Raw genomic sequence first — 25,698 nt, forward strand, 5'->3', positions numbered from 1 at the left:
TTAATCAGTTTACAATAAAATACAAGTTTTAATTAGGGTGTATTCTCTCTAGTGCCACACAATAGGGATTCTTTCTTTCCACTTACCATGTGTGGAATCTTGCAGTACAGCACGGCTGCTGAATGTGCGCCGACGCATGTACGCGGCCCTGAGTGACTGGGGGGCCGGTGCTCGTTCGCACAGTGCACGCCGAGGCATGCGCTGTGGCAGTCACTGGGACCGCAGCCTAAGGGCATCATGGAGCTGGTTCTCCCTCATTGGGGGAACCGCTCACGTGACCTGCTCGTCGCTCTGAGAAATCAGTTTGAACTGATTTCTCGTGCAACGCACACCCCCTTCTGCTGCCGCCCGTGCGGTCTATGGGCGCGATCAATGCCTTAAGGCAATCTGATCGCGGCCCCGCGTGGACACCTCTGCACGGTCTGCGGCAGCATGGATTTAGTCTTAAGCTCCTGGGAGCGAGTTGAGGAGAAAAGTCGGTTTTGAGGACTGAGGGGAACAGTGGTAGCACATCTGGGGACATTACAAGCTGTTAGAAAAACGCAATCAAATAACAGACAGACGGGAGACCTGTTCCTGCAATTCCGGGTATCGCGTGAATACATACAGTACACACTCCCTACAAATATTCCATCCCTAACCGGCCTCCAGTGGGACTAGCCACCATCTTAAAATAATGCTGTGCCGGCATTAATATTGGCCTATTTGGCTGTTACATTGGATACTGGGCCTATATATGGGACAACAGTGCAGCGTCCTCATATACTGTGTAATATATATATATATATATATATATATATATATATATATATATATATATATATATATATATATATATATATATATGATAATGGTGAAAGGCAGGGTTGCAGACTTGTCTAAGACATGCAAATGAGCATACAGTACAGTAATATTTCCATTTGCTATATGCTTTGCTGTGGAGGGTTTTTGTCACTTTTTTTTACCCACCATAACTTAACTAAGTATGGTAAAACCTGTCCTTGCTTCATTTTTGCATAGCCAGTATAACCAACGTGCAAGAAAGTGTGTGTGCTTCAGCGCTAATTCTTATAATAATGTAGCGTGTAATAAACTCTACCAGTGTAATACCAAAATTGCCTAAAAATAATAGGGAGGCTGTCTGGAACAATGAAATGGCTACAAATCACATACAAGAATAACAAAAAATAAACCGGCGCCTACAAAGTCAATGTCCATGAAAAACCTGACCATATAGGAAAGTCCAGTCCTGTTGAACTAGGAATCCTCTGTTGTGTCTTGATAGATGTAGAAAGCCAGATATATAAGGGCACAGCAAAGGACTCTCCTCCAAGAGTAGTGTCCACACCGAGGAGCCGGATACTTCCACTAATGAGTGGCTGGTCCCGCCGTCGCGTACTCTGCCACCGCAAGTGGTTCCAGAGGAATCGCCCTCCAAGCCGGACTCCCCGCCATGTCCGTGTCCTCCGCGCGCACGTGTAGCTTCCGTGTATCGGCTAAACTCACAGTCCCAGAATGCGTGCGCATACGCGGAAGTGTTGGCTCCTCAGAATAGCGTCTCAAAGCTGGCACTCCTGCTTGTACCAGGATCTGGAGTGGTTGCCACTTGCAAGTCCCCAAATGTCACTACCCACACCCTACGCATTTCGTGAGTGTAACTCACTTCCTCTGTATATATATACTGTATATTTACGGTATATATATTTATATTGTGATACAATCACTGTCTGTCAGAGAAGAGGGATTCTCTGAACTCTCGCAGGGTCCAGAGGGAACTACCTGGAGCCCCAACAGAAACTGATAAGAGATAAACATTATATTGCTGTGCTGAAAGAAGTTCACCTGAAGAAGTTTACTTAGGTAAACGAAACGCGTCGCGACTGTTGTGGCTGGCGGTTTTATTACCCACCATCAGTACACACTCAAGTGTACCGTTCCTGCTTTTTTCCGATCGTTTTTATGCTATCAAAAACGGACAGGCATCCTAAGGACACCTATTGAAGGCCCCGGTTCCTGCACATGCGTGCTACACTCTGCACCACGCTACCACACGTGGAGGACAGGAGAGGAAACAGAGACAGCCCCAGCGCGCGGGTCTGATCTCTTAGAACTGAGATTACCCTTCATATTTCCTATGTGATGCCCTACTCCTGTGATAGACACCAGATCGGGGATTATTAAAGAAATTTTATATGTAAGTTACTAATTTTATTATTTGTTGCTAATACAATATCTATCTCTCATCTTGGTGCGCTTTTGTGTTTTTTCTTGTTTTGATTATATTGCTGTGCCTAGAGACCGGGTATATCATTTATATATATATATATAGCCTGGGTCCCCCTGGTCCCCTGTTTGTCCCCTTACCTTTCTATAGGTAACAGAGGCTGGGGAGAGTGCGAGGGGGATGCGCAGTAGCAAGTGCAAGCTGCGGCCATTAGTAGTATAGTACAGCAGGGGAACTACAAGTCTCAGCAGCCTCAGGTGCTGCCAACTTCATGTTGCCTGGCAACCAATAGGGCTGAGAGATGCATGGCGGTTTGAATTCTGACAGTTGGGGTTCTGACAGGTAGTGTGACTGGAGTTGGAGCCAGGACAGAGAAAGGGAAGGTAGGGTCTGGGTTTCAGTGGCGTCCAGACTAGGCCAGATAAACCCTTTAGGTCAAAGATAGCCCCCACTCACCTAATCAGATTGTGGCTGCTACAGGGAAACCCCTAGCTAGGAACATTTCCCCTGTAGCTGTATACAGTTAGTGTATAGTGCCATTTGAAGATGCCGCACAGCGATTTGCGGACTGTGGTCTGGGGCCGGACCACCACCGCACTATCATAGACTATCAAAGGTGAGACCCTCCTATCGGAGTTCACCCCATGCAGATGCAGAGGCTTCGCTGACATCGACTTCGCTGGATCAGTGGATCCCTTTGGCTTTTTGGCTATACCCGGAAGCTGGAGCACCTGGGCAGGTACCTCACAACGTGCACCAACTATAACACTTTCAGTTACTGTGGGCAGCACTGTCTCACAAATTGGGTGGGTTGGCTCTTGTGGACACCAGGCGGTTGGGTGCCCAGGGGCACCTCAGTACTTTGGAGAAATCCCATCAGGGGTGGACACTACGGTTGGAGGGCACGGTGGGGCTACGGCCATGCAAGGTTAATGATATATCTAGTTTTACCTGTGTTCAGTAAACTGTTATTAAATACAGGTGTGATCTTATTGCATTGGGTCCTGTGAAGGGATTATTCAGTGCTGTCAGGATCCCTCACAGGTGGAGGTGCTGTCACCAGACGGATCAAGTACTGTACACCCGGGCTCCCAGCAGCGGAGGTTCAGGCCTCCTGTGAGTCACAGGTAAAGCACCACACACTAAGTAGCCACCACATTTCCCATAGGGTGGGGGAAAGAGCGCTACATATATAATAGTACATGTTTTGGGTGGTAACCAGTTTAGCTGGCCACCCAGTTAGAAAGGGCTGCAGCTACTGTGTAGTTAGACTCCTATGAAGGAGTAGGTGTTTGTTTTATGATTTATTTTTCCTTAAAGGGACAGTGGGCCTGTTATTGTATAACGTAACCCCTGTAAATTAACCCGGTGTAGAGAAATACTAAATTTCCTGCCTTAATCTGGGACTAAAAGATACTGCAACGTGATGTGGGCATCACAATATATATCTATATCTGAAAACACAAAGGGGAAAGGAACCCCATATGTAGCACTGATGAATTGCATAAGTAACAACATTTATTAAACCAATTAAGACAGAGAATATAAAACAGACAGATTAAGATCAGGCGGGGACCTGAAAGAAAATCCTAACAATATAGTATAGTAAACGCTCACTGAGGCTAAAAAATATTAAGGGAAAAAGATGGCAATCTCAAATGAATCAAATGTAATTTAACAAAGCAGCTGGAGATACACAGATAATAACCTGAACTAACAGCGGGATCAAAAAACTTCCCATTGAAAGTATAGACTGGCTGGTCCAATATAAACACTAATGCAGTGAAAATACACAGTACTGGATGGAACAGAACTAGAGCCCGCTAAGTGGAATGCACAGGGTCAGGTGTCATGCAAGGTGTATACTGATGGTTATATAACGATCAATTGTTAGGGATCCATATCCTGTTGATAACAGAAACATAAAGTCCAAAAGAGCTGCAAAGTAAGCAATATATCAGCACAAAAAATAAGGCTGAAGATGAGTAACACGATTGTTGCCACTTAAAGAGAGAAAGAGTCCCAAATAGTACATAGCATGCATGAGCAAGTGAGATCAATACTTCACCAGTAATCCCTCATGGTATCATAGATAGAGATGTTGTGGCAATGATCAATTCAAAGCGCTTGTATGCACTTTTCTTCTGTCAGGATCTTTTACACAGAGGTGGCCATCCATAGAATCATACAGCAGTCAGCTGGAATAAAGAGCATTTGCATCTCAGCAACACTCCTCGTCATAGAGATCAAAGCGCAGCCACTTGCCCACCGCTAACAAGGGAAGGTGAAGATGTAAGTGGAGGTTCAGGTCTCGGCAAGAGCATCACCCCAATGGCCGTTTCGCCAATATAGGCTTCTTCCGGGAGTGATTCTCTAAAGCGATGGCAGTTTTTTCAATAGTTCGCCCATAGTGACGTCATCGGTCATGGGGAAGAACCGACTGGTCTAGAGAAAAATGCTTAAGTAATTTGCATCGCAAACAGTATACCTGAGATTGTGGGACTTGCCCTTGTTTATACCCTTTTATACCCTCATTTAGCTGCTGTATGACAATAATAGAGAATTCTATTCACAGCTTGTCATATTCAAATGATATTTCTTGGGTATTGTACTTATCAGTATTAGCATGAGCTTCCTATATATTATTGTGTTATTGTGCTGACTGCATGCTGCGTGTGAGTAACTGATTGAGACCTAGCATTTTTCTCTAGACCGGCCTGTCTAGACTCTTGCAGGGAATTGATGTTCTTTCCCCTGCTGAGTTTGTGCAATATGATTTATGTTATCTTATATGAGCATAATTGTTATGCATAGGGTATTTTCTCTGTATCAAGAGTTCAGTGCACAGATTACACTGTTCATTATCCTGTCTATCAAAGGGCGTTTAGTTTTTTTGTATTATTTTTATGTTTTAGCCTCTCTAATAAACATCTGTATTTTTGGTATACCCTGAGTGCTTATTGTGGAGGTTCTCTTTTTATAGATGTAGCCAAGTCCCCTTGGGCTACATATTTCTTGGCCCCTCTAGCACTGTAAGTCCCAGTAAAGAGTGGGCAGTGTTGGGAACAAAGCCTGCAAGGCCTGTTATATTGTTATATGTGTGTTACCTAATAAAGTTCCGGAGTAGCCCGGTATTACAAGGGGGATGGGGGGGCTCTATGACTGATAGGAGGCCGGCTTACAAGCTACTCCACTGGGAAGGAGGGGGTTTCCCTCCAGATGTTAGAGCAAGGGTTGTGGGCGTTTGTTCTGTGCTCACCTCCCTGTGTGGTGGAAGCACCAGTATAGCCTCTCCTATCGGTGGGTAAGGTGTGCTGAGGAGGGGTGCTTAGGGCCTCAAGCCCTGGGTATTGCCTTCATGGAATGGAGTCTGTGATATCTATGCTGTACTCTAATAATTACCCAGTTGTATCATCTCTGGTGTGTTCCTTGAAAACTTAGTTGCCTATGAGGACTGTCCTGGCTTCCCCAGGATCCTCATAGGATGGAGGCGCTGCGCTGACAGAAGAACCATCACCGAGAGTCTGTCCTGATGCCTCCCCATACCATTGCGTAGTTCTCAGGCCTTTTGTTCCACCTAAAAGTTATGAACGCACCAGAATACATCACGTAGCGACAACATTTCCCTTAGGGGGGAGGGGGGAAGGTGCTACAAATGGAGGCGCTGCTGAGATAGCATCAGGACAGGCTTTTTCAGTAAGCTAGAAAATAAGGGACTCCCTACTATGCCAAGTCAGAGGGCCCATGGGTATGTAGTGACCATAAGTGGAGCCTATGGTATCTTAAGAACCGGGCTCCCCAGCCAAAATGGAGCTACCCCATGGACCCCTCCTCTCCAAGTACATGCACGTGTAGTGTGTAAGAACTGTACCATTACTACGAAGAGGTGCGGAGTGGTATCCCCTAGGCTTCACCGAAGGGAAGCTGTGGTCCGCACCGTGCTATTACCCAGCATACCTCTTAGATTGTAAGCTCTTCGGGGCAGGGATTTCCTTTCCTATTGTCTGATTTTGCTGCACTTATTGTATCATTTTAATTCCTAGTACTGTATTCTTTGTGAAGCGCTGAGTACACTTTTAGCGCTATATAAATAAAGACATACAATACAATACAAGAAGAGGTGCGGGGGTAGTGTCTCGAGGCTTCATCGAGAAGACTATGGCCCGGACGTACTATTATAACCAAGAAGAGGTGCGGGGGTTTTGTCTCGAGGCTTCATCGAGAAGATTGCGGTCTGGACGTGCTATTATAACCAAGAAGAGATGTGGGGGCGCTCCTGATCCGCAGGTGGCCCAAACCTCCATTGAAGAGCTGCAGCCATGCTAACACGGTCCCCAAAAAGGGAGCTGTATTATGTGCTTTATCAATGTAAATGGCAGTTCCCGCTGAAAACGGTAGACCGCATGACCGCTTGTGCAAATGTGCAAGCCTCTGTTGCAAATCTCTGGGCTTGGTGCAGGTGGGACTTGCACTGGGATCCGCTTCCCGGTGCTCTGAAAGCCACGCATGGTACCTCCGCCTCCAGGGCCCTGGAGCAGAGACTTCTAAGGACCTACTGAACACTGGGGAACTTTCCGATATCCAAGGGTTTCTCCAAAGAATTATAGAGATGGCTGGACAGCCGTTCGAGAGCCACCAGCCCGATTTCTGGATAAGGCTTCAGCACCTGGTCAGTTCCGAAATCCGGTATGGGAGTCGCAGTTCCCAAAGTATGGACCTCTAGAGCAGGCTCGCTGGGAGCCCTGGGAACTGACCTCAACAATTTTTCCAGCCCTGCGGAAGAGATATTACCAGCGGACGTACCTGAGTTCACACCGGCCGGTGTGCGATAGCGTGGGTCCCTTTCTGCTATCAGTTATTCCCTGCTACGATCCGCGCATCAGAGCAAGCAAGCTGGTGCCTGGACAGGTACTGCCGAACAATGCCCGCCATACCCTTGGTGACCCGCACCCCACAGGAGGAACCATCCACCGCTGGATCTGCAAGCTTCCGGCAAGACAGCGAGGGTGCGCCCATCGATGAGGTGTCAGACGAGGCATCCAACACTCCCGAGGTAATGACTCCTTCGTCCATCTCAAGTCCCAACTTCTACCAGTGGGTGTCGATCCAGGATGTCGATCATCACTGGACCGATGTCCCAGGAGGAATGTCCCAGCTTTGGTTGCAGTGTAAAGCCATCTGCCGAGATCAAGCCAAGGTCTATGTGGCTGCTGCCTACACCGAGCGCCAAGACGAGGTGATCACTGTGGAGGGATCTCCGCTAGCGGTACCGGCCGGTACTGCTTCTCTTTTGGATTGGTGAGTACCTCTAAGGAGAATATTTTTTTGCAACAGTGCAGGGTGTGGAAGCAGGGGCAGGACAAGCAAAGTAGCCCCTCTGCTATCCGGGGCATGGGAGGCCTTGCTAAACCTTTGGCTGCAGTTGTTTCTGCTCCCAGGCATGGACAGTTGCTGGCCATAATATGGACGACCTCTCCAGTTGCCGCCCAAGTTGGGGTGCAAAACTCTAAATAACCCATGGAATGAGACTCTGAAGTGCTGGACTTGCCCCGTTCTGCCCCATCACCCCGTTCCGACCATTCCCAGAGTCCTGAATATAGTTACCGAGGATCTGACTGTGACACCAGATACAGGCCCCGGTCCCCTCGACCTTTGTCCCCGGTAATGACTGTGGCCACTTCCCGTGTGGATCACTGGTGGAAGGAAGGTCAACTATCCCAAGAAGAGATAGCAGAAGACCTCCGCAAGAGGATGGGTGAAATAAATTTGAGAGTGCTGGGGAGCACTCCTATCTCCCCCCCTTCTCTGGAGAAAACAGTCTATTTCTCTGCATGGCATCACTCTGTGTTTGCCTTAAACACTTCCTTATTCACTGAGGGAGTCCATCCTGATTAATTAGCCAGCAGGTGAACAGCTATTCCAGAAAAGATTAACTCTGTTTGCTGAAAAAGTCCTATAGCTGCCCTATTCAGCCCCTAGAGGACAGTGATGATATCACAATATATATAAACACACTGATACCCAGTAACCTCATATAAACCCCCCAAATTACCACAATATATATATGTATATAAGTCTCAAAAGGAGTGCTACTGAGTGTGGCACTGTATACTACAAAAAACAAAACACAAAGGAGGCCCAGAGCTACTTCCAATATGACAAAAACACACAGTGAAATACACATGTATAGCTCTTCAAAAAAGGGTAATTTAGTTTAACCCTTTGGCAAAAGCATTGTAAGCCTGCGAGCCACTTCAGGGCATGACCATAATATTGCAGGTCCTAACACTAACTGATTAAAATTCGTATTTACCTGTAGAATTACAGAAAGAAGATCTGCATTGGATCTGTCACAAACAGCTGCATGAAAAGACCTGTACATATGGAAAGTGGGGAGGGGCGAGCTTAAAACCTGGGGAGGAGGGGCCACTAACCTCCAAAACAGCTGAGACCAGCTGGACAAAGTTAATAAACACAGATACCAAGTAAGCTCATATAAATCCCACAAATTACCACAATATATATATATATATATATATATATATATATATATATATATATATATATATGTGTTTCAAAAGGAGTGCTACTGAGCGTGGCACTGTATACTACAAAAACAAAAACACAAAGGGAGCCCAGAGCTACTTCCAATATGACAAAAATACACAGTGTATTTAACTGTGTATTTTTGTCATATTGGAAGTAGCTCTGGGCTCCCTTTGTGTTGTTTTTTTTGATATATATATATATATATATATGTGTGTATATATATATATATATATATATATATATATATATATATATATACACATATATATATGTGTATATATATATGTGTATATATATATATATGTGTGTATATATATATATATATATATATATACATATATATATATATATATATATATATATATATATATATATATATATATATATATATATATATATATATATATATATATATATATATATACAGTGTTCGACAAACCTATACATTTGCTCGCCCCGGGCGAGTGGATTTAATCCCCGGGTGAGTAAATATTGGCCCAAGCAGCACACGTTTGGTACTAGGTGGCGAGTAGACAGTGAGTGACTTATATACCCCAACACCCGTGATAAAGCGCCTCCACGGCGGGAAACGCGTCAGAGTTTTTTTAGCTTGTGTGTCTGTCCATTTGGCTTATACAGGCAGTCCTCGTTTTACAACGCTTCGCTTTACAACGAATGGCTTATCCAACGCTATGCAATGCATAATTATATTCATTTTTACAACGCCAAAATGGCTTATCCAACGCTCTTAAGACGCTTTGCAACGTTGTGTATGTGTGTATATATACACATTCACATAAACAACATTGCAAAGCGTCGTAAGAGCGTATATATATATATATATATTATACTATATAATATTATATTATACTATATAATATATTATTTATTATGTTATATTATATATATAATACAGTATATACACTATATAATTTATGTGTGTGCTGCATATCTTATTGCCTGCATAAAATATTTGGTGTATTTTAGTGTTAAAAATGCCTTCACCCCCTTTTTTAAATTGATAAACGGAGTATATTAAAATAGTTTCCTGGCTGGACAAGATATTTAAACCAACAGCTGAAGTTTCTGGGAAATGTTGAAGCAAACAAAAATAACACAATTCAATGTGCTAATTTACATGTCTATACCCAGAACCAGGAACCTGTAGGAGAGACGTTGATGCAGTCTTTAGTGCTTTTGTCTCTGTGGTACATCCTTATAAATGAAATTGAAACTATTCCTACCTACTTACCATTGAGATGTGTGTGCAAATACAAGATAAAGGTAATAGTTTTTGTAAATAGATTTCGATTTGTATAGCTTTGGTCCTTCTCATACTCACCATGGTATATGTAGGGCTGCATATATTAATTCCAATACTAAGGAAACAGAGTGCCAGGGTAGGGGAGGTGTGAATGAATGGTAATTGGGACCAGAAACTAGGCTAGGGCTGCTCGGATAGTTTGAGGCATGGGAGAATAATCTGAAAGCATGTAGCCTTCTTTAGCAGCAGCATGAAATGCCTGCATTGACACTGTTATTTTCCCACATATCAAATACAGGTTTTATCTTTTCAATCCCTTTTCCCTTCACCAAATCACTGAAGTATCTTCTTTTATTGGCTAATGAAAGCTGACCCCTTTTTAGGCAACTGTAGTCTTTTACATTCATACAATTTACTCCCGAATATAGAGACTGGCCAATAGAAATGTGTCTGAAAACATAGTAGCAGCAGCCCCACCACAGAGCAGACTGGAAAGTAGGAGGAGGTAGCAAGAAGAGAAAGGGGAATTATGGGACTAAGGCCCGTCTTAAAACATGCATCTATTAATGAACCATTTGTGTAGCTCCGTTTGTTGATCTCATATGTATTTACCATGATCCCTTGAATGTCTTCATCACACACACGTCTTAATTCTATAACATAACATTTCCACCTTTATTTGTGCCTCTCCCCACGGAGGGGCCACTTCTAGTACCAATATCTGGGACTGTTAGGATGTATGCTTTTTACAATCCAGGTCATCCCACGCACAGCATTCACTTAAAATGGCCACATTCATGGTGAGGAAATGTCGGTAACACTCGACAGGGGGTGCTACGGAGCAAATGTTCTAGTGGATTCTAGGCCTTTCCCGGCCAAAATTGACTACTGGGTACACTTTAACCATGCCCTTGTCTGATCATTGATACATATATACAGGGGGAGGTAATTACCAATTACAAAAATCTCAGCAACATCACCAATGTAACCCTCTCTTATTTGCCTCAGACTAACACCTACTGCTGATGTGGGGGCCTGAGTCCTACTCTATGTGATGTTCTACACGTGGCTTTAGGGCAGACAAAAGGAAGCAGACAAAAGGAAGCAGACTACAGTAATATTTATAGTATACCAGTATTTATAAAGTATGTAGCAATCGCATACATCCACATAACATAGTAACAGAACACTCCCCACTAAACAGTGCGAAAGTGTCTGTTGCTGAGGCCACTCAATACTAGGTATCAGGGCATGTGTGATGGTGCTGGCACACCATTAACTCTTAACTATGTATTTGTGTTGCATAACGCTTCGGCACCCCTTTATATGGCTTCTCTTGAGGATCCCCTCTGCCGGTGTGCGTTACTCCTGCGGGCGGAACGCAGGCTGGTACCAGGTTACCAACAGTCAGTCCTGAGATCTCTCAGACTCGTGCAGATCTAACCCTGTGTGCTCTGCCTGGGAGTCTTCCAGTTCTCCTCAGTTCCACCTCTCCAGTGTCCAATATCATTGACTGAGACCCTGTCCATCACAAGTCACGTCCTCTTGCACCGGAAGTGGATCACTGTTTCCGCAGAGTATGCTGGGAGTTGAAGTTTACTACTGCAGGCAGTGTACAGTATGTGTGTCAGCTACATACATCTTACCATGAGTTACATAAATATTGTGGCAAAAGGCTCCCCTTATGTAGCGCTGCCGTTTGCCCAGGCTCTTCGTGACACAGTCTTCTAGGGTTTAATTTGTAGAAAAGGGGGACAAACATGTGTATACACACAAGGGGCACTTAGCCCTCAACTTTCAGCGGTTACTTCTCCATTAGTGACATTTTAAACATGGTCACTTTAAGAACAAAATAAATCATAGAAGGAAACATCTACTCCTGTCAGGAGTGTAACTCACATGCTTATTCCTATCTGCAATATTTGCTGGCAATGCCAGTTAACAACTTGAAATAACACACAGGTATAATAACATGAAGTCCTTAACTGTGAGATGAGGACAGCGTCCCATTAGATCCTCAGATGCTGCAACACGTGGAGGGTGGAGGGTGGAGGGGGCGTCTAGCCCGAACTGGATACTGGGGAGCAGCAGTCTTCCTCCCAGCTTCCAGGCTCTAAGAGAGAGAGAGAGAGTGAAAAAGCAACCCTCTCTGCTCTAAATACCTGTTCCAGTAATTAGGTGAGCAGGTTAGTGAAAACCAGCACCAATGTAAAGTCTGGTATGAATTTCCTATCCACCAGCCTTAGTGACTGAATCTGTGGAGCGGATCACATCTACAATATGTCTGCACTTTCTGTTGTAAATCTGACAGAAAGCTGCCTACTTACCCTGGGACTATGTAAAAATATATACATACATACATACATAAAGGTGCAGTCAGGAGAATTACAGAAAGAAGATAAATCAGGAGGTTGCCTTGTGTTGCCATTTAGCGACGGTGTCACAGCTAAACTGCAGGCTCTTGTGGAATCTCTGCACCTAGTCCATGCTGGGGTTGTTAGCACACTGACACTAATTCAAGTGGGCACCAAGGATAGGCTCTATAGATTGTCTCTTTGGCTCCATCACAGAATATACATTCAGGATAGGGGAATTGTGGTAGTAGGAAAAGTAGTGACAAGCAATGACAATGTGTCCTTCTAAGCATTTTATTTTTATGAGATCTCTTGAAATGGTGCTCCCCCCAGTGCAGTCTAACGTTTAAAACTTATGTAGCCAGGTTCCCTTACCTCCTGGTCCGTGGGGTAGGGGACGGCTGCAGAGTTGTCTGGGTGCCGCTGGAACGGCAGGCGGACCCGGCAAGAGGCAGGGAGCGCAGTGGGGGAACGGCTGTGGTCTAAGGGATCTCAAGAGCTCTGCGGCGGATCACCAATGCAGGGCGTGGCCATTCTGGTACTCATGCATGCGCAGTGCAAGGCTTGCGCAGTGGAATAGAGTTGCGGCGGCCATTAAGGAATCGGCTCCGAATGGGAATACAAGTCCCAGCAGCCCCAGGGACTCCACAACACATGGGGAAGCTCAGCCAATAGGGCTGCGGTATCCCTGGCGAGTGGAAAGAGATACTTTGGCACGCTGAAAGGACCACACCAGTCGGAGCGGGGACAGAAAGGGGTAAGCTAGTGTCTAGGTGCAGGTGGCTCCCAAACTAGGCCAGATCCCCCCACCCCCAGGTCCCAGCTAGGCCCCACTCACCTCAGCTTGTGGGTGCTGCAGGGAAAGCCCATAGATAGGGACTCTTCCCAGTAGCATTCAGCTAGTTAGCATTAGCACACTGGTGACGAACGCCACGCGGTTTGCTCGACCTACAGTCTGGGACCAGACCACAGGCATCCTAATAGACACTTAAAAGGGACACACTCAAGCGGGAGCTCTTTCCAGAGGTGGACACCTGTAGACAAGCACGTGAGAGGATCCAGCAGACCGCGTGGGACCACGTTGCGGTTCAGCGGATCCATCAGCCAAGTCGGCCTGGTCTGGCCTGAGACCAGGAAGGTTTTTTAAGTGCACCAACAACCACACACAGTGGGTAGCGCAACTCCACACACCCTATTTGGGTGGGCCTGACTCCGTGGACACCAGGGTGGTTAAGTGCCCAATCACCTCCGTACTTTGGGGGTTTCAACGGGATGGCGTTATGGTGTGGGTATTTGTGATGGTGAAGGGGTTAACCAAGCTCACTAATAAAGGTTAAGCCCACTTGGTTACCCCTGATCTGTGTGTTGAGGTCCTAGAGTGTCAGCTCTTGGACCCAGATGTCTGAAATGCATTACTGTGACTGTGTGCAAATTATGCGACAATAAAGATTTATTTGTGTTTTGCCTTTCCTGGGGTGCTGGGACAGGGGCATTTTTAGGCTGTAAGTTTCAGGGTGGGTTTGCCGGAGAAAGTATTTATAGAATGTGTCTATGTATCGGGGTTCCGGAGTTCTGGGATACCCCAAAAGTTGGATCCAGGAATCGAGTGACATTCTCAGATACAGCCAAGCACATTGCTCATGGCAAACTCTGACTCTGAAAACGTTCTTACGATTCACCACCAGGATTCCTGCTGCAGCTTCTTCCAGACAAGGTAATCGGCATGAAGGGGTTAATGTATACCTGCAATAATTCACAGTGTCTCTAGTATAAAGAGGGGTCCCTAGTATAGGGAGAGGTGCCCAGATACATGCCCAGGTCCTCTTTTATGGTTAAAAACACAAAGAACAGCGCAAACACGCAATAGTGAAGTAAATAATGACAAATTAGATTGGTGTAAAATTGGTGAGTATTAGGCGTACATTTAGGCAAATAAAACAAAGCATGTCTGTGCAAACATCAGCACAATGTTACCACAGGAGCCCCTCTGGATGGTGTCGCCCTCTGGTTCAGCAGCTGTCTCTGTAGAGTCTTTAGTTGTGTCTCTCACCCTCGTGGAAGGCAGCTGCAGCCCTTGAGCTGTTGTTGAATCCTCCTCTGCTTATCAGGCTGGGCTCACAGGTACACACTGCGCTGTAGGGGATTGCAGCGCAGTGTGTACCTGTGAGCCCAGCCTGATAAGCAGAGGAGGATTCAACAACAGCTCAAGGGCTGCAGCTGCCTTCCACTAGGGTGAGAGACACAACTAAAGACTCTACAGAGACAGCTGCTGAACCAGAGGGAGACACCATCCAGAAGGGCTCCTGTGGTAACATTGTGCTGATGTTTGCACAGACATGCTTTGTTTTATTTGCCTAAATGTACGCCTAATACTCACCAATTTTACACCAATCTAATTTGTCATTATTTACTTCACTATTGCGTGTTTGCGCTGTTCTTTGTGTTTTTTCTCTTAGTGTTTGGAGTGCCGAGCCACTCCTAGAGTTTAGCAGCATACGCATCAATACTTGGTTTGGTATACTTTTAAATATTAGTATTACCCATATACACAATTAATATCAATTGCACTTTATCACAACTATATGAATTTTGTTTAAGGTGGATTTTGGGTTGCGCACTTATTTTAGTTTATATATCCTCTTTTATGGTTACCTGTGGATTGGTTCCAGTGCTTCCGGGTCGCTTGGATTTCGGTGAGTGGGCATCTAATGGTGAGTAAACAAAAGAAAAGTTTATTATTTTTACTTTTACAGGTTTTTTGGATTTTTGATTCATGTCTTTTATTTTTTCAGTCCCATTTAATGCCCGTGAATGTATCTATGTATATACATACATTCACGGACACTGAATGGGTGTATTGTATGTGATTTTTGTATGTAAATGCATTGTATTTTATGCTCTATTATTGCCCCTGTATTTTATGTATATCTATCTATATGGATAGACATGCAGGGATAATAATTGATTGTTTTGCTGACGTTTATGTTCTTTTCATGTATGGCTAATGTATTTATCAGCTTTATTTTGTCATTGTTGTGAATAATGAAATTTGTATTTAGTTACAGGTTATTTGTAATGGCTTATTTCTGGTACTTAGATTAGAATGATGGTGGTTACTTTCAATTAGAATTCTTTTGGCAATGGTTTGGCTTTAGGAATTGAATAGGAAATTGTATAATTGATTTGTATTGTAATTGTTTTAGGAAATGGATTAATTGATTGATGGTAATTTTATTGATGTTGCTTAGTTTCTATTTGATTTTCATGATGGCATTGGTGGTTAGGGGACATTGTTCATATTGTATTTTATTGTTACATATATTTTGCATAGTGTTACATGATGCACAGATTAATTGCATCATGTACACACTCAATGCAATTGTGTGACATTTCATATACATTTGTGTAGCTGCTGGTTTGTTGGTTTATATTTACAATCAATGCTGGATTTATTGTAACATGCAATGTGGTGATTTTAAGATTAAGAATTCATGTTTTGATTTATGCATGTTTTATGTGTTTCATAATGGGCAAATAATATATTATCCATATCTGCATAATAGTTATTTTGCACATTATTGTACTGTATGTGTTGGGGGGAGGGGGGGAGGTGCATGTATGTATTGAATGTATAGGTCCGGTTGATTTTTTTTACATACAGGGTTTGTTCCTTTGGTCTGCGAGAGACCTCTGGAGACCACCTGAGGTATCCTCGGGCTTCTCATGGGTTCCATGCTGCGTGGTCTACGGGGGACACCTGCAGGGAAGAACCGGTGGCCCACATCTGTGGGGGCACCGCGGACCCGCAGGGACCCCCCGTGGGTTGCCAGACCCCGTGGGAACCACCCGAGGCCCATCAGACACCTGTGGGTCTGACCCGGGGTCCCCAGACATCCGCGGGCCTACCATGGGGACCCAATTGTGGCCCACGGTGACCCACGGAGACCACCTGGTGGGCCATGGCGCCTGGCGGGACCCACCAACAGGCCTACAGACCTTGTATGAAACAAGTGGCTGGTAACCTGTAGGTCTGTGAGGTGACCCGTCAGGCCCACCGGGGACTCACGTGGGCCTGTGGTATGAACCCTTTATGTAAAAGAATAAATCATGTATTTATGGGGAGGCACAGGGGGTGGGTTATGTATTTAATAAATATAATGATGTTTATTGTGGGGCTGTGTTTGTTTTTATTGTGGGTACTGGGGGTGGGGGGAGGGGGTATTGGCCCCAAGGGTATGTGGGTAGGCCTCCCGGCTGGGTAGTGGGTGAGGGTGGTTAGGCCTCACGGGGTGGGGGTTAGTGGGGGAGGGTATGTAGGCCTCCCTAGTGGTGGGTGAGGGTGGGTTAACCCCTTAATGACTGTAGCGGTTAATAACCGCTATGGTGATTAAGGGGTTAGGGGACATTACATTGGCTATTGTGATTGTTGTGCATGTTTTGCAGCACTGGAGGGGCATGGGCAGGATGAAGATGAGGATGAAGTTGGCCTTCATCGTGGGTGCCTGTAAAAGGTAAGTGTAATATGTTTTTACTGTATTTATTGTAATTTATATGTATTTAAAAAGGGCAAATGCATTATTATCCATATGTGGATAATAGTCATTTTGCCCATTACTGTATATTATGTGTTAGGGGGGTGTATTTAGTTATAAATATTGTTTATTATTTTTGGAGGTGCAACATTGGTACCGCAGGCCCGCGGGTACCCCGGGACTCCCTTGGGGACCCCGAGACGGCCGCAGGGATCCCCGGACTCCCGCAGGGACCCCCGGGCCCCTGCGTGGTTAGCCGGGGACACTAGCCAGCCTGGGTTAATGGTTTTGCGCATGCAAAAATGTAAACAAAGAATTTTTTCTAAGTCCTGCTTTTTTTATCACCAGCCTTTAGCTGGTGAGATTTATTCAGCGCAACTTTCACGTATGATCAGTTTGCGTTGCTTAGTGAATCCCGCAGAAGGGCAGGATTCAGCGCAAACAGCTCATCGTACGAGCAAAGTTGGACTTTGAAAAAATTTCAAGAAAAAGTCAGTTTTAGAGCGCAAAGTGCCTCTTTGCGCGACTTAGTGAATAGCGCTCGGCGGAACTTCACGTTCTAAGAGCACTTTGCGCTCCTACGACTTATCACTGCTTAGTGCATATCCCCCTATGGCTTTTTTAGGCACCGTACTATAGGACGTTTGTCCCACAGTACAGCGCTGTGGCTAAACCCTTGACAGATCTGACACATAAGCGACTCCCAGTTCTGGTAGCCTGGTCTCCTGCATGTGACACAGTGTTTCAGGCACTCAAGGCAGCACTGGCCAGTGCACCCATCCGTCTTTCACAGTGATCACTGATCACAACCCTTTGTGTTGGCTACAAAGGGTGGCTGGGGAAAATGGCAAGCTCCTTCGCTGGAGGCTAGCCCTTCAAGAATTTGATTTTTCGATCCAGCATAAGAAAGGCAGTGCCAGGATAGTCCCAGTGAGCCACCAGCCTCAAGACGTGTCAGGCTAGGTAAACCGCTGGACGAGGCAGTCGTAAAAAAGCCTGCATCTTAAGGGGGGAGGTGTGACGGTGAAGGGGTTAACCAGGCTCACTAATAAAGGTTAAGTCCACTTGGTTAGGCTTCCTGTACACTAAACAGGTACTTAGCACACGTACTACCCTTAGGCACGGGGAAAGAGGGCTACACTTACATGGTAACCTTGGAAGCCAGAGCAGTGGTGATAAAGCTGTCCTCCAAATCCACTGACAGGATGTAAGGATGTCCCTGCTTCAGCACAGGTGACTCAATCAAAATGACTGAGTCACTGATTTAATGACCTGTGCGGAAGCAGGAATACCCTTAAATGCTGACATGTTGGTGGCCCTTGAGGACTGAGTTTGCGCACCCCTGAGCAGGGAATAAGAAAATTGGGGATTTTAAAAGCCGTAATCCCCACCAGAAGCCTATACGAGTTTAACTCATATAATGTTAGTATCTTGACCCTGAATTGTCCTGTTCTTTAACAAAATAATTTAGTGGTAAGAATCATGATAACCTTTAGACTTGACTGGGCTCTGGGAAGAACTCCATTTTAACCTCCCGGCAAATTCATATTCCAAACGCTTATCTCTCCTGAACAGAGCAACAGAGTTTGAAACTAAAAATGGCATTGGAAAGGAAAGAAGAGATGTTAAAGTAACCGACATTCATTTTTTTTTTTTACTACTGGAGCGATGACTGTGAACTAAAGTGAAGGCGCGATCCCTCCCCTTCTGTTCCGGTTACCGGAACCAGGAAGTGATCACGTGATCGATAGTTCTGGAGAGTCTGTGGCCAAGCAGTTGGCAGTACCCTCCAGCACTGACAGTAGGGTTGCCAGATGACTTCTTAAAAAATACTGGACACAATAATGAAAGGTGTGACGTGCTTGAGAAACACACACATGCCCTTCTCACCTCTCTCCTCTCCATGCTGTTTCCTCCTCTCCTTGGCCCAACTCCCATGCTCCTGACACCTTCTGATTTGCTGCATTCCCCAGCAGCAGCAAATCAGGATGGAGGATGCTACCCAGCTGCCTCACTTTGTCCATGAACATAATACACATACACGTCCAGTATTACCGCTAATGTTTTACTGGACAGAGTGTCCAAATACAGGACTTTCCAGTTCAATACTGGACACCTAGCAACCATAACTAAACGGGTTAACACTTTCAGAAGGTAGCAGAACATGCAGTGTCAGATTTCCCGTTAGGCCCGACAAATTTTGGGGTGGCAAAAATTTCCACCCCATATAATTTTGCCACGCTGTTGGGCCTCTCGGACCGAATGGGAAGATACTTGCCTGTGTCTGCCTCCTCCTTTCTGCTGCCCTCCTGCTCCTTTGGAATCCCAGCGTGTAATGACGCTGCAGACGCCCCACGTGACGTCACATGGCGTCTCGTTGCCATGGCAATGGAACGTCACATCATCAAATTACATCATGACATCGCGTTTCCATGGCAACGCGCCACCGTACGATGTAATTTGAAGCCAGGATTCAAAGGAGCAGGAAAGGCAGCAGAAAGGAGGCGGCAGACACAGGCAAGTACATAGGGGCGGCAAATATGGAAATCCGCCGCTGAGGACATGCTAAGGATACTAACATTGCACGAGTTAAACTCATATAGATTTCTGGGGGTGCATTAAAGGTGCAATTTCTCCCAATATGACCTACTGTATGTTTCTAGCTGTGTTTCAGTTTTTCATTTAAAAAGGCCCTGAGCCTCCAGTAGAGTGTTTACAAGGCAACACTTACTATTTATTCTCACTTTCTCCATTTCAAATGGCAGCACAGAGTGCTTTTCCATGCACACTACGAAGGATCTTATAAATAATAAATGTCAGCTAACATCGCTAAGTGAGGGGGACTTAGAAGCCATATCAATGAACGTTTTAGGCCATTTTGTTGGTATAAAATGCAGTTCAGAAAAAAATCACTGAGCGGGGAAGGAACTAGAGGTGGAAACAAAAATCCTACAGTGCAGTATTGGGGAAAAAAATGCTACAAAATAAACATGCAGCAGAAACGGCCTCTTTCATAGATTATTAGTAATTAAACCTTTGAGCGGTGGAGGGGTCGTCGGGCAGTCTGAGTGCCGCTGCCCCTCCGGCACAGTATGTTCATGTGACCGAATGGCCATTTTGAGAGAAGAGAGATCCTCTTCTTCCGTTTCCTAACTGGTTAGATGGCGTCCTGCGCTCCATGGCAACACACCATCTAAGCTAAAATAACCACCTTCCCTGGGCAGGCTGTAGTCACTACTAGGGTTGCCAGATGTCGAGTATTGAACCGGACTGTCCTGTATTTGGACACTGTTTCAGTATAAATTTATAGGTAATACTGGACATGTATGTGTCCGGTATTATGCCTCTGGACAGAGTGACCTGACTGGCTTGGGGGACTGTGGGATTTGCCCGAGCAGGGCTGTTGCTAGGGGGTTCACCAGCTTCCTCCATACTGATTGGCTGCATTACCGTGCTGCAGCCAATCAAGAGGAGGTGTCAGGAGCCTGGGAGTGGGGCCAAGGAGAGGTTGAAATAGCATGCAGGGAAGAGAGGTGAGAGGTGTGTGTGTGTGTGTGTGCGCGTGTGTCTTGAGCACGTTGCACCTTTCCCCATTGCTTGGAGAAGCCACCTGGCAACCCTAATCACTACGCCCTGGGGCACCCAAAGGGTTCATTCATAATAGTATGTGATATTTTATTAAAAAATCCAAATAAAAAGATTTAACAGTCAGCTTCCTCTGAATTTCATTAAAGGAAAACAAAGGAAAGAAGCCACAGGGCTTAGCCTGACATATAGGTTTCGAAAAATATGACATCGCAAAGTGATTAATTCTCTGATTATACTATGTAACCAAATCTTTAGAATGTGAAAGTGTGTGAAAATCTTTTAAAATAACATGAAACAGAGTCCAGCTTTTTGTAATCCATGAGACAAAGCAGTACACATCAGTATCAACAAGTAGTGTCTGTATGGAACAATTTAGCTTGACTTACAGTAATGGGTGAAGGGTTACTTATTGTAACCAAGCGCAGAATAAAAATAAAAATCTCTCTCCCCTCAATTTTTGCAATTGTTTAAAGAAATCAAATATACCTCTATAACTACAGTACTAACAAAGAAACCGAAATATAACACCAGACAGTGTGTCTAGTGCAGTTTAACGAGAGGTACAGACCCAGAAGCCAATGTGATAAACCAAATTTCAAGTCTGCATTCTATTCTTCACAATAATTAGATTTGTGGCTAAATGAATGCTGCTAACTTGTGCCCCACGCATGCTTTCCTTTATACTCATATTTTCCAGCTGTGTCCCACAGAATCATTTCAAATCTATTCCAGATTGTGGTCCTTGACCCATGATATGGTTGATGGTTAAATACATTCAGACTATGAATGCTTTTTTTTTTATAGTTTTTTTGCTATAAGTTTACAGCTTCTGGTAAATATAATTAGTCCATATTAACCCCTTTTCTGCCAGAGGGGTGTGCATATAGGTTTGTTAGTGTCCGGTATTGAACCGGACTGTCCTGTATTTGTACTTTCTGTCCAATAGTGGAAGGGGAGAAAAAATAAATTGGGGGTGGGGGAGAGAAAATGAACGGGGGTGGGGGAGAGAAAATGAGAAGGACGGGGGGAGAGAAAATGAGAGGAACATGGGGGAGAGAAAATGAGAGGGACGGAGGAGAGAAAATGAGAGGAACGGGGGGAGAAATAATGAGAGGGATGTGGGGGAGAGGGAGAGATAATGAGATGCACGGGGGTGAGAAAATGAGAGGAACATGGGGGAGAGAAAATGAGAGGGACGGAGGAGAGAAAATGAGAGGAACGGGGGGAGAAATAATGAGAGGGATGTGGGGGAGAGGGAGAGATAATGAGAAGGACGGGGGGAGAGAAAATGAGAGGAACAGTGGGGAGAGAAAAGGAAAGGAACAGTGGGGAGAGAAAATGAAAGGAACAGGGGGGAGAGAAAATGAGAGGAACGGTGGGGTGAGATAATGAGAGGGACTGGGGGAGGTGGGAGAGAAAATAAGAGGCATGGGGAGCAGAGAAAATGAGAGGAATTGGGGAAGGAGAGAAAAACTCAAATGGCGCAGATCAGCACACTCAGCGTGCTGTGGATGATGTTTCTGCCGGCAAACAGGTGAGCAGGGGAACCCACAAACGTCTGGGATCAGGGGGCGGGGCAACGTGTAGCGCATCAGATGACGTCACCACTCCAAAGGCAAATCATTTTGCCAAGTTAGTAAGCTTTCAGTGAAATATCGCCAGTCAGTAAGTGAAACATGGTGTGTGCCCTAATTATATCTGTGTTAACAATTTTAGAACATTTTGCAAACAAATCTAGTAATTTGAGAGAATTTTGCAGACACTGTAGCATATAAATAGAAATGCAATGTACATTGAGATAATGCGCGGGAATCGTCTGCAAACCCTGACTGAGCCTTAGCTATTTCTGCAACTAAAAAGGGGCCAATTTCACCTGGTTTGCAACCTCATTGCAAAGCCCTAGTGCTAGATGCTCTCTTGTGTGCAATAAGAAGTCACCTGATGATTTACTGTAGATAAGAACAATGAAAAAAGCTTAATGTTTAATTTGCGTCAAGGCACATTTTTAGAAGCTTGATACATTAACCCCAACATCCGTAAGGCTGGAGTAATGTAATGTTAGTGATCTCAGTGGCGTCTGGAAATCAAATAGTATGTTTACAAATACAAACATGAAATACCCGAACGGAAGGAGGTGACACAATAAGGTACATTTAAGGACACGCAGTGACTTTTAAACAACGTTTTAAAAACACTTGTTTTAGGGATGAATCAAACTGTGACTTCCTCTCTTAACATGTGCATCACCTAGTTTTAGATCTTCTAACTTCAAGACAGGTAAACGTTTGTTGAATAAATATATGCACTTTATTGGGAACAATTTTAAATCTTTGAAACTTGTAATTTTCACTTGCAACTGTTTGGGGCTTTGCTACTAGCCCTCGTTAAAGCATTTGTAATCCTACTCTTTAAATTTCAAAGTAACAGGGAACTTATTTACAAAGCTGGGTGAAAAATCTTTAGGGTTCTGTGGCAAAGCTGAAGTTCCATCGTCCCAAATAGTTGGTGTAATCAGTCACTCCACAAATAGCTATATCACTCAAGATTTGATTGATTTATATGATTCTGATTTCAAAGATGTTCTAACAAAAAACGAAATATAAAGTATAAACAAATGTACAATTCCTTTACCTTATAAATCATCAAAGCACATTACACATGATAGCTTTAATGTCTTTGTACCCATGCTTTTATAAGCCTGCTTGTCCCTGCAGAAGGACGAATACAATGCTTGTCCTGATTCAAGATTAACTGTAAGAAGTATTGAATGTTGATACACAGCATCTAAACCTCCTAGATAAGGCTGTATTGGTGATATCAAAATTAAAAAGTAATAATGGCTTCAGACTTCTTTTCACATCTTACACACTCTCTCTTTTCCACAACTCTGATAACCTCTGCATCCAAATTATATCCCATTTTTACTTGTTTCAATGCTTTCTTGCCCACTCATCACTCTGATTCCATCCTTTCATTTGTCTCGTATTTGCTTTCAATTTTCGCTCTTCTATTTAGACACCCCCTCGAACCCTATTTCTTAGATACCGTACACAGATATTGTCAATTTTCCACTCTGCTTTTTTCTGCCCTCCCGTTGAAACTTGTCCCCCGTTCTTCAACTTTTAATTCATTATTCTTGACCATTGTACCCTCGACTTTCGCCCATTCCGTTTAAAAACATACCCAAATAAATACAAGCACAAATACAGTTGAAACCCTGACCCCGCTACAGATGGCTCTGCAATTCGGCTGCTTATGCTTCCAGCCGAGCTGTAACGATGCTCGTCTCAAGCAGGAAACGGACCCGTAGGAATGAGGTAGGAAGGTGAAAGATCCGACCTGAGCCGAGGGACAGAGTCCTGATAGAATAGTGAGTCGTAAGCCGAAGGTCAGGGCTGGCTGCAGAGTTGCATAGTCGGTGTGGATGCAGAGGTCGAGACAGGCTGAAATCAAAGGTTAGTCGAGGTACTTGCAATGGTCAGGGTGGGCTAAAGACAAGGGTAGTCGAGGTATGTGTGCCGGGTCTGGTAACTTGAGAAACAAAAAACATAAACGCGTTGCATGAACACAGCAGGAAACTGGGACTTTGCTCCACAACTTCCTGCTAACAGGGCTGTCCTTTTAAAGGAAGTTGCCAGGAACAAAAATGGACGATCCAGCCACAGATGGCAAGCAAGAGCAAAATCCCAAACCGGAAAGTGAAAACCCGGAAAGGATTTTACCAAACCTCATACGAGCACCCTCCTGCTGGAACCTTAAGCCTGACCGGCACCTCCTGCTGGGAAGATAACACCTCCGCTAATCCTTCCTTCACCTACCCGAGTGGGCACCAGTCCAGTTGCCTGTGGTTCTGGCATCCAGCTGGCCCCAACTGACTGTTGGACCGACTTCTCCTTCCTACAATGAGGACCTGCTTGGGCCCTCCTCGGACCTCCCCTACCCCTTTCTGCTGTTGGCCCTGCTTACACTGCGCTGCTTCCATGGGGGGTTGGGGAATCTCAGCCGACCCTGTGGGAGGGACTCTGGGGTGCCTGACCTCGCACCTGGCCTCTCCAGGCACCTCTCCTGCTCTGTTAAATGCTGAAAGTGACAAGGGCAAGAGGAATCTTTTGGGGAGGTAGTCCGGGGATGAGAGATAGATCACATGGCAGCAGCCCTTTAAATAACCTAGCCCTCTCTCATCCTCCTCTCCCCACTCCTCACTCCTCACTCCATGTCCTCTTGGCCCAGGCGTGATGCGCCCTTCACCTATTGGTCAGGGCATTCTATCTCTCCAACATTCACAGATGTCCTTATATTTGAGACAGGGTTGCGTAACCAAACCACTGACATATGAATTGTGTAATCAGATCTTACATAAAGCACCACAACATAAGCTATGGGTACCACAAACAATTTTGTTTATCAAACCACACTGTGATTTTATAGAGAAGGCCATTATAAAAACATAGCAAAACTATTTCAAATGGGATGTCCAAAAAGATTTAGCCAATAGTTTAACAAGTTTTGAACCTCTTGCATCAAGCATAAAAATCACTGCTTATTTAATAGCACTTTAAGTGCTGCTACTGGTTTAGTTTAAGGCTTCCTTGCAGAAGACAAAACTTGAGTATGGATTTCCAAACTGAGCTGGAAAGAATAAAGATATTTATGCCTGGGGGATTTTAGTATTGCAAAACTGTATGTACTTGTCAGACTTCAGGAAAATTTATTCTGAACATTGAATTCATGTCTTTTAAAGCCAACAAAAATATTAATATTGCTTTCTTTGGATCACTAACCTATCTGCATTTTTCTCTTTTAAAGGAGCAGTTCAACATAGTGGGTCATTGTAAGAGACGTGTGCAGAGGTATGCAAATGGGGACCGTTTTAGGGTGAAATTGATATAAGGCTTTATTGAATGTCCTTTTAACAATGTAGACAATTGAGAGAAATGCTGCACACCTCAAAGTAGAAAAAATAATGATACAGTTACCGGTGCTCCAGTGTTTGCACGAAAGCCTGCGATCAGTCCTGGATAGATGAACAAGGAACATAGGGCACAACGGATTTAGCATATCCAAACTCATTTATTGAGCCAATGTAAACACCAAACATAAAAGAAAAACCTGCTCCACTTTGGAGAATAACTAGACAGTACTGTATATGCTCTATCTAACTGGGTGGGTAGCTAGGCTGATTACCAC

At 44.6% G+C, this 25,698-nt stretch overlaps 1 long non-coding RNA gene across 1 annotated transcript in view; it reads left to right on the top strand.

Moving 5' to 3' along the window:
• The first annotated feature begins 8,566 nt into the window (after positions 1 to 8,566).
• The window catches only part of LOC142471352 (uncharacterized), a 35,373-nt gene continuing 18,241 nt past the window's right edge, over positions 8,567 to 25,698 (top strand). Inside the window, exons 1-2 of the long non-coding RNA XR_012789419.1 lie at positions 8,567 to 8,709; positions 25,318 to 25,361. This is a non-coding gene — a long non-coding RNA (uncharacterized LOC142471352). The remainder of the gene's footprint in view (positions 8,710 to 25,317; positions 25,362 to 25,698) is intronic.

This window comes from Ascaphus truei, chromosome 1, assembly GCF_040206685.1.
Source record: "Ascaphus truei isolate aAscTru1 chromosome 1, aAscTru1.hap1, whole genome shotgun sequence".
Classification (NCBI taxonomy): domain Eukaryota; kingdom Metazoa; phylum Chordata; class Amphibia; order Anura; family Ascaphidae; genus Ascaphus; species Ascaphus truei.